Source organism: Heptranchias perlo, chromosome 28 (assembly GCF_035084215.1).
Source record: "Heptranchias perlo isolate sHepPer1 chromosome 28, sHepPer1.hap1, whole genome shotgun sequence".
Taxonomy (NCBI): Eukaryota; Metazoa; Chordata; class Chondrichthyes; order Hexanchiformes; family Hexanchidae; genus Heptranchias; species Heptranchias perlo.
The window spans coordinates 6851676-6866609 of NC_090352.1; the positions used below are offsets into that span (position 1 = coordinate 6851676).

Consider the following 14934-nt stretch of genomic DNA (forward strand, 5'->3'; position numbering starts at 1 on the left):
ACCCTGAGGGAAAAGGAGATGGTGGATCCTGTTGGTTGGTTCCCCGAGCAGACTGTCAATATCATTTGGCAGAACGCCTCATCGCCAGAGCTTTCAAACAAGCACCAAGACCTAGCTTGGCTGGTGGTGAGAAGGGCCCTTCCCGTCAGATCCTTCATGCACTCCCGGACTCTCAGCGCCACCGCGCGCTGTCCCCGAGGAGGCTGCGGTGGAGATGAGACCGTCACCCATCTCCTTCTGGAATGTGCCTTTGCAAGGAAGGTCTGGAGAGAGATGCAGTGGTATCTGTCCAGGTTCGTCCCGAGCAGTTCCGTAACACAGGATTCTGTGCTCTATGGGCTGTTCCCGGGGACGCACACTGAGACGGACATCAACGGCTGCTGGAAGACCATCAAACTCGGTGAAAGACGCCCTTTGGTCTGCCCGAAACTTGCTGGTCTTCCAGTGCAAGGGGCTGTCCTCGACCGAGTGTTGCAGACTGGCATATTCCAAGGTGCAAGGCTACGTGCTCAGGGACGCACTGAGGATGGGTGCGGCCGCCGGAAAGGCTCTGTGGGGAAAGGCAACCATTTGGAGCCTTCCCGCCATTGTATACCGAGGGGCTGCAATCAGGGAAAAACTCCCTCGGGCAGAATGTAAAATTCAAATTGATGTAATGTACCTGTAATGAATCTGTAATGTACCTGTAATGAATCTGTAATCAATAATCTGTATTGAGTGTAATGCAATGAGGCACCCTAGAGGGTCATGAACTGTAATAATGCGCTTGATGTAAACTGCAAATTGTATAATCTGTATTGTGTACGTTTGGAATGTGATATGACAACTGAATTGTATGTATTGCTGCAAATTTTATGAATAAAGTATATTTTATGAAAAAAAAATCTCGCGACAAAAAGTCATAATAAGAATGAAAAGAGACGGACCATCCGGCATTGGATCACAAGGCACCGGACACGACAAAGGCAAACCAAGCCCAGTCAACCCTGCAAAGTCCTCCTCAATAACATCTGGGGACTTGTGCCAAAATTGGGAGAGCTGTCCCACAGACCAGTCAAGCAACAGCCTGACATAGCCATACTCACAGAATCATACCTTTTAGCCAACGCCCCAGTCTCTTCCATCACCATCCCTGGGTATGTCCTGTCCCACCAGCAGGACAGACCCACCAGAGGTGGCGGTACAGTGATATACAGTCAGGAGGGAGTGGCCCTGGGAATCCTCAACATTGACTCCCGACCCCACGAAATCTCATGGCATCAGGTCAAACATGGGCAAGGAAACCTCCTGCTGATTACCACCTACCGCCCCCCCTACAGCGGATGAATCAGTCCTCCTCCATGTTGAGCACCACTTGAGGAAGCACTGAGGGTAGCAAGGGCACAGAATGTACTCTGGGTGGGGGACTTCAATGTCCATCACCAAGAGTGGGTCAGAATCACCATCACTGACATAGCTGGTCGAGTTCTGAAGGACATAGATGCCAGCCTGGGCCTGCGGCAGGTGGTGAGCGAACCAACGCAAGAGAAAAACCTACTTGACCTCGTCCTCACCAATCTACCTGTCGCAAATGCATCTGTCCATGACAGTATTGGTAGGAATGATCACCATACAGTCCTTGTGCAGATGAAGTCCCATCTTCGCACTGAGGACACCATCCAATGTGTTGTGTGGCACTACCACCGTGATAAATGGGATAGATTCAGAACAGATCCAGCAGCTCAAAACTGGGCATCCATGAGGCACTGTGGGCCATCAGCAGCAGCAGAAATAATATTTGCGCCAGACAAGTGCCAGGCAATGACCATTGACCAGAAACTTAACTAGACCAGCTATATAAATACTGTGGCCACAAGAGCAGGTCAGAGGCTGGGTATTCTGTGGCGAGTGACTCACCTCCTGACTCCCCAAAGCCTTTCCACCATCTAAAAGGCACAAGTCAGGAGTGTGATGGAGTACTCTCCACTTGCCTGGATGAGTGCAGCTCCAACAATACTCAAGAAGCTCAACACCATCCAGGACAAAGCAGCCCGCTTGATTGGCACCCCATCCACCACCCTAAACATCCACTCCCTTCACCACTGGCGCACAGTGGCTGCAGTGTGTACCATCCATAGGATGCACTGCAGCAACTCGCCAAGGCTTCTTCGACAGCACCTCCCAAACCCGCGACCTCTACCACCTAGAAGGACAAGAGCAGCAGGTACATGGAAACAACACCACCTGCACGTTCCCCTCCAAGTCACACACCATCCCGACTTGGAAATATATCGCCGTTCCTTCATTGTCGCTGGGTCAAAATCCTGGAACTCCCTTCCTAACAGCACTGTGGGAGAACCTTCACCACACGGACTGCAGCGGTTCAAGAAGGTGGCTCACCACCACCTTCTCAAGGTCAATTAGGGATGGGCAATAAATGCCGGCCTCGCCAGCGATGCCCACATCCCATTAACAAATATATTTTTTAAAATTGTATTCCAGCACAATCTGTAATCTCATGGCCCGGCATATTCCTCACTCTAACATTACCAACAAGCCAGGGGATCAACCCTGGTTCAATGAGGAGTGTAGAAGAGCATGCCAGGAGCAGCACCAGGCGCACCTAAAAATGAGGTGCCAACCTGGTGAAGCTGCAACACAGGACTACATGCATGCTAAACAGTGGAAGCAACATGCTATAGACAGAGCTAAGCGATTCCACAACCAACGGATCAGATAAAAGCTCTGAAGTCCTGCCACATCCAGTCGTGAACGGTGATGGACAATTAAACAACGAACGGGAGGAGGAGGATCCATAAACATCCCCATCCTGAATGATGGCAGAGTCCAGCACTTGAGTGCAAAAGACAAGGCTAAAGCATTTGCAACCATCTTCAGCCAGAAGTGCCAAGTGGATGATCCATCTCAACCTCCTTCTGATGTCCTCACCATCACAGAAGCCAGTCTTCGGCCAATTCGATTCACTCCACGTGATATCAAGAAACGGCTGAGTGCACTGGATACAACAAAGGCTATGGACCCCAACAACATCCCAGCTGTAGTGCTGAAGACTTGTGCTCCAGAACTAGTCACGCCTCTAGCCAAGCTGTTCCAGTACAGCTACAACACTGGCATCTACCCAACAATGTGGAAAATTGCCCAGGTATGTCTTGTCCATAAAAAGCTGGACAAATCCAATCTGGCCAATTACCGTCCCATCAGTCTACTCTCATTCATCAGCAAAGTGATGGAAGGTGTCGTCAACAGTGCTATCAAGCGGCACTTACTCACAATAACCTGCTCCCCGATGCTCAATTTGGGTTCCACCAGGACCACTCGGCTCCAGACCTCATTAGAGCCTTGGTGCAAACATGGACAAAAGAGCTGAATTCCAGAGGTGAGATGAGAGTGACTGCCCTTGACATCAAGGCAGCATTTGACCGAGTGTGGCACCAAGGAGCCCGAGTAAAATTGAACTCAATGGGAATCAGGGAGAAAACTCTCCAGTGGCTGGAGTCATATCTAGCACAAAGGAAGATGATAGTGGTTGTTGGAGGCCAATCATCTCAGGCCCAGGACATTGCTGCAGGAGTTCCTCAGGGCAGTGTCCAAGGCCCAACCATCTTCAGCTGCTTCATCAATGACCTTCCCTACATCATAAGGTCAGAAAAGGGGATGTTCATTGACGATTGCACAGTGTTCAGTTCCATTCGCAACCCCTCAGATAATGAAGCAGTCCGTGCCCGCATGCAGCAAGACCTGGACAACATCCAGGCTTGGGCTGATAAGTGGCAAGTAACATTCGCGTCAGACAAGTGCCAGTCAATGACCATCTCCAACAGGAGAGACTCTAACCACCTCCCCTTGACATTCAACGGCATTACCATCACCGAATCCCCCACCATCAACATCCTGGGGGTCACCATTGACCAGAAACTTAATTGGACCAGCCACATAAATACTGTGGCTACAAGAGCAGGTCAGAGGCTGGGTATTCTGTGGCATGTTACTCACCTCTTGATTCCCCAAAGCCTTTCCACCATCTACAAGGCTCAAGTCAGGAGTGTGATGGAATACTCTCCACTTGCCTGGATGAGTGCAGCTCCAACAACACTCAAGAAGCTCGACACCATCTAGGACAAAGCAGCCCGCTTGATTGGCACCCCATCAATCACCCTAAACATTCACTCCCTTCACCACTGGCGCACCATGGCTGCAGTGTGTAACATCCATAGGATGCACTGCAGCAACTCGCCAAGACTTCTTCGACAGCACTTCCCAAACTAGCAACCTCTACCACCTAGAAGGACAAGGGCAGCAGGCACATGGGAACAACACCACCTGCACTTTCCCCTCCAAGTCACACACCATCCCAACCTGGAAATATATCGCCGTTCCTTCATCGTCGCTGGGTCAAAATCCTGGAACTCCCTACCTAACAGCACTGTGGGAGAACCTTCACCACACGGACTGCAGCGGTTCAAGAAGGCGGCTCACCGCCATCTTCTCAAGGGCAATTAGGGATGGGAAATAAATGCTGGCCTTGCCAGTGACACCCACATCCCATGAACAAATAAAAAAACAACACCAGCGTCTCCAATCTCTCCACATAACTGAAACCCCTTATCCCTGGTACCATTGTAGCAAATCTCTTCTGCACCCTCTCTAAGGCCTTGACATCCTTCCTAAAGTGTGGTGCCCAGAATTGAACACAATACTCCAGCTAAGGCCTAACCAGTGTCTTATAAAGGTTTAGCACAACTTCCTTGCTTTTGTACTCTATGACTCTACTAATAAAGTCCAGGATCCCATACGCTTTTTTAATAGCCTTCTCAACTTGTCCTGCCACCTTCAAATATTTGTGTACATGCACCCCCAGGTCGCTCTGTTGCTGCACTGCCTTTAAAATTGTATCATTTAGTTTATATTGCCTCTCCTCATTCTTCCTGCCAAAATGTATCACTTCACACTTCTCTGCATTAAATTTCATCTGCCATGTGTCTGCCCATTTCACCAGTCTGTCTTTGTCCTCCTGAAGTCTGTTACTATCCTCCATATTGTTTACTACATTTCCAAGTTTCGTGTTATCTGCAAACTTTGAAATTATACCCTCTATACCCAAGTCCAGGTCATTAATATCTATCAAAAAGAGCAGTTGTCCTAATACCGACCCCTGGGGAACACCACTGTGTACTTCCCTTCAGTCTGAAAAACAACAGTTCACCACTACTCTCTACTTTCTGTCCCTTAGCCAATTTTGTATCCACACTGTCACTGTCCCTTTAATGGGTTTTAATCTTGCTAACAAGTCTATTATGGTACACTTTATCAAATGCCTTTTGAAGTCTATCTACACAACATCAACTGCACTACCTTCAACAACCCTCTCCGTTACTTCATCAAAGAAGTCAATCAAATTGACAAACACAATTTTCCTTTAACAAATCCGTGCTGACTTTCATTTATTAGCTCATACTTTTTCAAGTGCCAATTAATTTAGTCCTGGATTATTGTCTCTAAAAGTTTTCCCACCACCGACATTCTCCTGACCTTCTACAGCCAATATCAAACCTCATATACTTTCAGCAGGACTACAGTTCACTTTAACATGTCAGCAATCCATTTTATTTCCTGCACCATATTGTGTCCTGAACACATAAATAAACTTCAATCTTCACTTGAGTAATGTACAGCAATGCCTTTAATAAATAAATGTAGATTGTTCAATGCATGGTTTGCATGAATATAATCAGCTGTTCTTTGCATATGTATTAATTCAGTCCCTTTGTGCACAGTCTTATAATGAGATTGCAGAGGTGCAATGCAGTAATGTTGCAGTAACAACACTGATTCATTAAGTGCTCCCATTATGCCATATTTGCAGCATGTATTTAACCTTTGTATAAATGTGTGTTTTACATAACGATATTGAATAATCTCTTCAAGAATCATGTTGATTTTTCTGTCTGTATATAAGGATATGGATTGATTGACAAGTATGATACATGAATACATTGTTCAACATGTAGACTGTAGAGCATATCTTTACATATATATACCTCTGTCCAATGTAAATACATGCAATTACTGATCCAGATCAATCTGTCTGTCTGTCTGTTCCCATCAATATATCTCACTAAAAACATATGCAACAAAAAAGTTCCATTGAATAACTGGGAAAGGCAGCTGGATTGTGCATAACATATTTCTGTATCATTATAACATCATGGTTAATTATAGTATTTAACCTGATGCAATCATTACAAATCACAAAGAGATGGGAGTCCTGCTTTCCTCTTTGAGAAACCTGTTACTTGATGGGCATTTGAAGCCACGCAGACCCTTCACATTTGCAAATGATGCTAACAAACTGCTTGGACCCTGACACACAAATGGTTTAGTTATGAAGGATGAAAATTAATCTAGTCTCAATTGCTGCACTTTTCAATACTCCATTCATCCTGCTTGTAGCAGGACTCTTGGGGGAATAATGTTCTCTTTTGTGTTTTGTAGCTTCCCCACCCTTGTCTTTCTCTCTCTACCAAAGTCTTTAGCTAAGAATGTCTGAAAGACTGAAGAAGATACTCTCAGACTTCCAGACACCCAGAAATTGCACAGAAAAGAGGTGAGGAAGATAGTGCAAAAATAAACACATTCTCTTGGTGATAAAGAAATAATATCCAAAAGCTAATTGTCTCTGATTTCCCCTCGAGACCCAGTTTTATTTTACTGTTGATTTCACTATCTCGATGTACACTGCTCACCTGAACTGTGATATGGGGCCGGATTTTGCTGTAAACATAATGGTGATGCTAACAGCACTCCGTTATTTAGGCTAACACCGTTATTTATGTGCAAATCGGACAGTAACTTCCGACGACTGCACATGCGCAGTTAAATTCAGAAATCCGGACGTTGCTCTCCAAGATGCATCGTCGAACCGTAAGCTGTGCGAAAATGGCATCTCGCCGTCTGGCTCCCCGTTCAAATGAATTGAACAGCGTGAAATTCCCGTACTGACATCGCAGATATGGACTAAACTCGCCAACAAAAGTTAAGTCAAGTCATTTCAAGTCTAAGTACCATTTTAATGGCCTGGTACATCTTTACAAGTGTGGAGTCTGATTCCTTTAGATTTTAATTATTGTTGGACATAAAAAAAAATTTTTAAATTTAAATTTTTTTTTTACTTTTTCTTTCTGTCTCTTTTATCTCTCTCTCTTAATTCTTTCTTACCCTCTCTTTATTTTGCTTTCTGTAACTGATTTGACTTGAATTCACTATTCTAATTTACACTTTTTGGTTCTAACTCTGCGCTGTTATTAACGATGCTTCAATCTGATTGGTTAAGCAGATACACAGTTGCTTGCTCCGTTCACACAGGTCCCAGATGCCCTGTAGATGGTGCCACTCACAGCAAACCCTGGCCCAATATCTTTGTGCTCAAAACGTTACACCGCATTAGTCTAACTTACATTTGAATGAAGATGATATCTGCTTAACGGGTCCCATTATATAAACCAGTTCTGATTCAGAACACAAATGAATAAAGCTGCAAAAGTATATTGTATTGCTCCTCGTAAGGAGCTTCCACATTCCCATATGATGCAAACAAAATTAGCCTCCGCATCGCCTCTTAATGGTTCATTTACTTATCACTTGTCGTCAGGTGGGCTGAATTTGGTTTGACTTGGGGGTGGCTCCTTAAGAGTTATTAAAATGATAATTTGACTGTCTTGTTGATGCTTTTGAGCACGATACCAAATGTTGCACAATGGGATGCATGGGTTGTGTCATTTAAAAAAAGTTTATTTTTCATAGCAAAATGTAAGAATCTTTGTTGATAAAAAACCTTTTGGGGTGTTTTTGATCAATAAGTAACTCAACTTATGAATCTAGGTTCTTTGTGAGCTAATTTGGGCAATTGAAGAAACGAGAGTAGAGCCTTTTTCCAAAGCTCTCTTGATGTTCAGAGACCCAATCGTATGCAACATCGAAAGTTTATTGCTCCCTCACCATATAAAGCCCTCTGTAATAAGGCAGCCCTCTTCATACCCCAATTTTTCTATGACTACCAAAGACAGTGGGTCCATTGTACACAATCATTTTTTAATACTTCTCAATTATCAATTTTGGGTTAAGCTCTGATTTTCATTACACTTTAATACATTTATTGGGAAAGCAAAACTTTAGGCAATTAAAAATTGAAAATATCCTTTAGCTCACCTTTAAATTATTATCCACAAAAAAAATCAAATATTCTGCCCGTTCTTTTCAAAGTACAAACTTTTTACTCTTAAACTTTCTCACAGCTGTATAAGAAACCATTCTTAGATCCACATACCTGAACTTGAAATTGGTTTCAACCCCCCAGTCAACTTATAGTTGATGTACCCAAATTGATCTTGTTGATTTAAAATGTTTCTGGTGTCTTTTGTCAAAAGTCAAGTGCGGGATTTACGCAGTGAGGCTGTTCGGTGATCCAGATCCAGAGAAACACTGACAGGTAACTTAATGCACTCCAAAACACAGTGACATCCGGCAACGTAAAGAGCCAAAACCTGACATCCTCATCGCCTCCTGCACTATCCACCAGAATGATCTTAAAAACTAAGATTATTATACAACAAGAAGAAATGGCCAGTTTAGCCTTTCTGATATTTGATATCAGGCCAGGCGGTTAAAATCTTCATTCTATATATTATGCGAGACACATGAAAATAATCCTTTTTTTTAATGGGTGGTCTTGGATTTCGAAATCAAAAGGCGCAGCTGTTATTATAACAATTACTCATTTTACTAGTGTGGAGCAGGCTTGAGGAAACTGAGTGAAATAGCTTCAAAGCAGGGACAAATCTCTTAGAGCCAATTCTAGTGATCTACTGTCACTCACAGCAAAGGTCTTAAAACACATTAAAGGCATGAGTTACCAAAGAATTTCAATTTCCCATTTAAACATTTTGAAAATGTTTTTTCCATGATTGCAGAGTGGAATTAAATAAATATAAAGCAAGAAAACATCAGCGTGACTATTATGGTCACTATTGTTATAGCTACATAGACAGAATTCAATTAACCATTTAGGCATAAAATGTATCTACCCCAATGTAGGGATGAGTGATGCTGCTCTGATTTGGATTTAGAAGCTTGATTGTATCTCTTAACAATATCACGCACTGTTTGCTTAACAGCCATATTTTGCCACTTTAACAGGATAATCTTGTGAGAGTCATATAGCGTGTACTGTGCTGTTCACTCCACAACAACTCTGGATAAAGTATCAGTGGGATATATGTGAGGCTGGATAGGTGACCTCCAAATGGAAGTGGCAAAATTACAATAACTCTGCACGTAAGAACATAAGAAATAGGAGTAGAAGTAGGCCATCCGGCCCCTCGAGCCTGTTCCACCATTCAACAAGACCATGGCTGATCTTCTACCTCAACGCCATTTTCCTGCACTATCCCCATATCCCTTGATGCCTTTAATATCTAGAAATCTATCGCTCTCTGTTTTGAATGGACTCAATGACTGAGCCTCCACAGCCCTCTGGGATAGAGAATTCCAAAGATTCACCACCCTCTGAGTGAAGAAATTTCTGGAGAGCCAATCAGACTAATCACACCCTCTCCAGGACACCCCAATGCCACAAATAAAAGTGTGTGGGGGGTGGGGGTGGGGGCAGGGGCGGGGGGAGAGGTAATCAGTACAATCAGAGTGGGGGTTGAGCCCCGTAAGCTGTACCTTCTAACTGATCATATCCACCCACTGCCCACAGAGCCAGAGACAACAATCCTCTGCTTCCTTCCCTTGCACAATGCCACTCAAGCACACAGGGACTGACCAATACCAGGCTGGCCACTGTCACATTTCACGTGGAAGTCGGGTCCACTTGTCCATGTTTACGGATGAAAATCAGCATTGCTCCCAGCTCCACCCCTCACCACCACTCCTGGTTCATATCTGAAGCTGCTGTCACTCAGGGGGATGGAACTCTGCTGCATGCTGCAGGCGGGAATTCTTGTAACACTTTTCCTGGCCAGGAACAACAGTGAAGAGCTGCTTTGAATGGCAGGAAAGAAAGGTGCCAGAGGTAACTGGGGGGAAGGGGGTGGGGGGGAGTGCTGGGGTGATCTGAGTGAAGATTGGCACAAGGTGCCAGCTCAAATTGAGAGGGGAAAAGTGCGCCAGCATGAGCTGAGGTGTAGGGGACGAGAGGAGATGAGTGACAACATGAACTGAGAGGTAGGGGACGAGAGGAGATGAGTGACAACATGAACTGAGAGGTAGGGGACGAGAGGGATGAGTGACAACAAGAACTGAGGGGTAGGGGACGAGGGGAGATGAGTGACAACATGAACTGAGGGGTGGGAGAGAGGAGATGAGTGACAACAAGAACTGAGGGGTAGGGGACGAGGGGAGATGAGTGACAACATGAACTGAGAGGTAGGGGACGAGGGGAGATGAGTGACAACAAGAACTGAGGAGTAGGGGAAGAGGGGAGATGAGTGACAACAAGAACTGAGAGGTAGGAGATGAGGGGAGATGAGTGACAACATGAACTGAGAGAAGGGAGAGAGGAGATGAGTGACAACATGAACTGAGAGGTAGGGGACGAGGGGAGATGAGTGACAACATGAACTGAGAGGTGGGAGAGAGGAGATGAGTGACAACATGAACTGAGAGGTAGGGGACGAGGGGAGATGAGTGACAACAAGAACTGAGAGGTAGGAGACGAGGGGAGATGAGTGACAACATGAACTGAGAGGTGGGAGAGAGGAGATGAGTGACAACATGAACTGAGAGGTAGGGGACGAGGGGAGATGAGTGACAACATGAACTGAGAGAAGGGAGAGAGGAGATGAGTGACAACATGAACTGAGAGAAGGGAGAGAGGAGATGAGTGACAACATGAACTGAGGGGTAGGGGACGAGAGGAGATGAGTGACAACAAGAACTGAGGGGTGGGAGAGAGGAGATGAGTGACAACATGAACTGAGGGGTAGGAGACGAGGGGAGATGAGTGAGAACAAGAACTGAGAGGTAGGGGACGAGGGGAGATGAGTGACAACATGAACTGAGGGGTGGGAGAGAGGAGATGAGTGACAACATGAACTGAGGGGTAGGAGACGAGGGGAGATGAGTGACAACATGAACTGAGGGGTAGGAGACGAGGGGAGATGAGTGACAACATGAACTGTGGGGTAGGAGACGAGGGGAGATGAGTGACAACATGAACTGAGAGAAGGGAGAGAGGAGATGAGTGACAACATGAACTGAGGGGTGGGAGAGAGGAGATGAGTGACAACAAGAACTGAGGGGTACGGGACGAGGGGAGATGAGTGACAACAAGAACTGAGGGGTAGGGGACGAGGGGAGATGAGTGACAACATGAACTGAGAGGTGGGAGAGAGGAGATGAGTGACAACATGAACTGAGAGGTAGGGGACGAGAGGAGATGAGTGACAACATGAACTGAGGGGTAGGGGACGAGGGGAGATGAGTGACAACATGAACTGAGAGAAGGGAGAGAGGAGATGAGTGACAACATGAACTGAGGGGTGGGAGAGAGGAGATGAGTGACAACATGAACTGAGGGGTAGGAGACGAGGGGAGATGAGTGACAACATGAACTGAGGGGTGGGAGAGAGGAGATGAGTGACAACATGAACTGAGAAGTAGGGGACGAGGGGAGATGAGTGACAACATGAACTGAGAAGTAGGGGACGAGGGGAGATGAGTGACAACAAGAACTGAGAAGTAGGGGACGAGGGGAGATGAGTGACAACAAGAACTGAGGGGTAGGGGACGAGGGGAGATGAGTGACAACAAGAACTGAGAGGTAGGGGACGAGGGGAGATGAGTGACAACAAGAACTGAGGGGTACGGGACGAGGGGAGATGAGTGACAACATGAACTGAGGGGTAGGAGACGAGGGGAGATGAGTGACAACAAGAACTGAGAGGTGGGAGAGAGGAGATGAGTGACAACAAGAACTGAGGGGTAGGGGACGAGAGGAGATGAGTGACAACATGAACTGAGGGGTAGGAGACGAGGGGAGATGAGTGACAACATGAACTGTGGGGTAGGAGACGAGGGGAGATGAGTGACAACATGAACTGAGGGGTAGGAGACGAGGGAAGATGAGTGACAACATGAACTGAGAGGTAGGGGACGAGGGGAGATGAGTGACAACAAGGACTGAGGGGTAGGGGACGAGGGGAGATGAGTGACAACAAGAACTGAGAGGTAGGGGACGAGGGGAGATGAGTGACAACAAGAACTGAGGGGTACGGGACGAGGGGAGATGAGTGACAACAAGGACTGAGGTAGGGGATGAGGGGAGATGAGTGACAACAAGAACTGAGGGGTAGGAGACGAGGGGAGATGAGTGACAACATGAACTGAGGGGTAGGAGACGAGGGGAGATGAGTGACAACATGAACTGAGGGGTAGGAGAAGAGGGGAGATGAGTGACAACAAGATCTGAGGGGTAGGGGACGAGAGGAGATGAGTGACAACAAGAACTGAGGTGTAGGGGACGAGGGGAGATGAGTGACAACAAGAACTGAGGGGTACGGGACGAGGGGAGATGAGTGACAACAAGAACTGAGAGAAGGGAGAGAGGAGATGAGTGACAACATGAACTGAGCGGTAGGAGACGAGGGGAGATGAGTGACAACATGAACTGAGAGGAGGGAGAGAGGAGATGAGTGACAACATGAACTGAGGGGTGGGAGAGAGGAGATGAGTGACAACATGAACTGAGAGGAGGGAGAGAGGAGATGAGTGACAACATGAACTGAGAATTAGAGGACGAGTGGAGATGAATGACAACACGAACTGAGGGGTGGGAGAGAGGAGATGAGTGACAACATGAACTGAGAAGTAGGGAATGAGGGGAGATGAGTGACAACATGAACTGAGAAGTAGGGAATGAGGGGAGATGAGTGACAACATGAACTGAGAGAAATGGGACGAGGGGAGATGAGTGACAACATGAACTGAGGGGTGGGAGAGAGGAGATGAGTGACAACATGAACTGAGAAGTAGGGGACGAGGGGAGATGAGCAACAACATGAACCGAGGGGATTAATGAAGCATGCCAGTGTGGACTGAAGGTCGGAGAGTACTTGTGCCAAGGGGAGAGAATGATACTGTGACGATATCAAGATTCCTTTTGAAAAATGAGCAGCATGAAATCTTCATCATTATTAGATACCTCTACCATGACAAACACCAATGAAGCCAAGGAAAAATATCACAGTGACCAGAAATGCCATAGACTCGGTAGCAGAGGGCAACAAATTAATCATCCTTTGTGACTTCAATATCAGAGTTAAAAGGGACAAACAAAACAAGGCATAGCTGGAAGAAATGAAGTTGGTAACATCAGCTATGTCAGCTGTGGCTCATTGGTAGCATTCTTACCTCTGAGTCAGAAGGTTGTGTGGTTCAAGTCCCTCTCCAGAAACGTGAGCACGAACTATAGACTGACACTTCAGTGTAGTATTGAGGGAGTGTTGTATTGTCAGAAGTGCTGCCTTTCAGATGAGACGTTAAACTGAAAATTGGCCAGTGCACCAAGGAGAACTCCCCTGCTTTTCTTTGAAATAGTGCTATGGGATCTTTTATGTCCTAGGAGGGCAGAATTCAATAAGGTTACTCAAGCATTTCACTTTTGAAATCCATGTTGATTACTCTTCATTATATTTTCATTTTCTAGATGTTTTTCTATTATATCTTTGAGTAAAGATTCGATTATCTTTCCTACCACCAATGTTAAGCTAACTGGGCTATAGTGACTTGTTCTATCTCCCTTTTTAAATATAGGAATAACATTAGCTTTCTGGCACCAGTCCCTTTTCTAATGAACTTTTATATATATGTAACAGTGCCTCTGCTATCTTCTTTTAATATGTGTGGATGCAATCCATCCGGACCAGAGGTTTTATCCTCTCTAAGTTTGATTAGTTTATCAATTACCTCCCCACCTTCTATCTTAAATATCTTTATATCTTTTTTGACCTGTTCTTCTAATGTCATGCCCATCATGTTAGTCTCCCTGGTAAATATTGAGGCAAATTAACTATTCAATATTTCTGCTATTTCACTGTCATTACCTGTGAGTTCATCTTGTGCATCCCTTATTGGCCCTATCCCTATCCTGATTTTTCTTTTATTATTTATGTGTCTGTTTGCTGTTTCTTTTTATATTCCTTGATAATTTAATTTCGTAGTGCCTCTTTGTTTTCATAATTGTTTTTTTTTACTTCTTTCCTAACCTCTTCATATTCCCTTTTGTCATCCTCTCCTTTATTGTATATGTACTTAGAGTATGCCTTTATTTTAGTTTCAATTTTACCCTTGTTCCTTTCTTCATCCAATGCTGTATCATTACTGGCTAATTTGTTCTTGCTTTTTAGTGGGACACATTTCTCCTATTGACTAATTTGTTCGTGTTTTAAAGGAATTTATTTCTCCTGAACTCCATTGATCACCGTTTTCAATATTTCCCATTGTTGTTCTATCTCTTTGTCAGTCAAAATTCTTTTCCAGTTACCATTCTCATCCCCTCAAAATTAGCTTTATTCCAATTTATTACTTTGCTCTTTGTTTTACTTATGCCTTTCTCAATCATTATTTTAAACCTTATTATGTTATGATCGCTATTGCATAGATGTTTCTCCACACTTACTTCCCTTATCTGCTTTGGTTCATTTCCCATTATTACATCCAGCAGTGATTCCTGTCTTATTGGGCTTCTTTTGTACTGGGTAAGAAAGGAGTCCTGTACACACTGTAAAAACTCCATTCCCTTTTCCCCTTTCCCTACCCCTCCTTGCCAGTTTATTTGAGGGTAGTTGAACTCTCATAAGAACATAAGAAATAGGAGTAGGCCGTCCGGCCCCTGCAGCCTGCCCCGCCATTCAATCAGATCATGACTGATCTTCA

The 14934-nt window shown here is 45.1% G+C and overlaps 1 protein-coding gene across 1 annotated transcript in view; it reads right to left on the reverse strand.

The window, feature by feature from the left end:
- Positions 1-13605, reverse strand: part of LOC137344809 (scavenger receptor cysteine-rich domain-containing group B protein) — a 104148-nt gene extending 90543 nt beyond the window's left edge. The window contains exon 1 of the mRNA XM_068007977.1: positions 13411-13605. The gene's annotated coding sequence lies outside the window, so the exon portion shown is untranslated. The remainder of the gene's footprint in view (positions 1-13410) is intronic.
- Positions 13606-14934: the final 1329 nt, after the last annotated feature.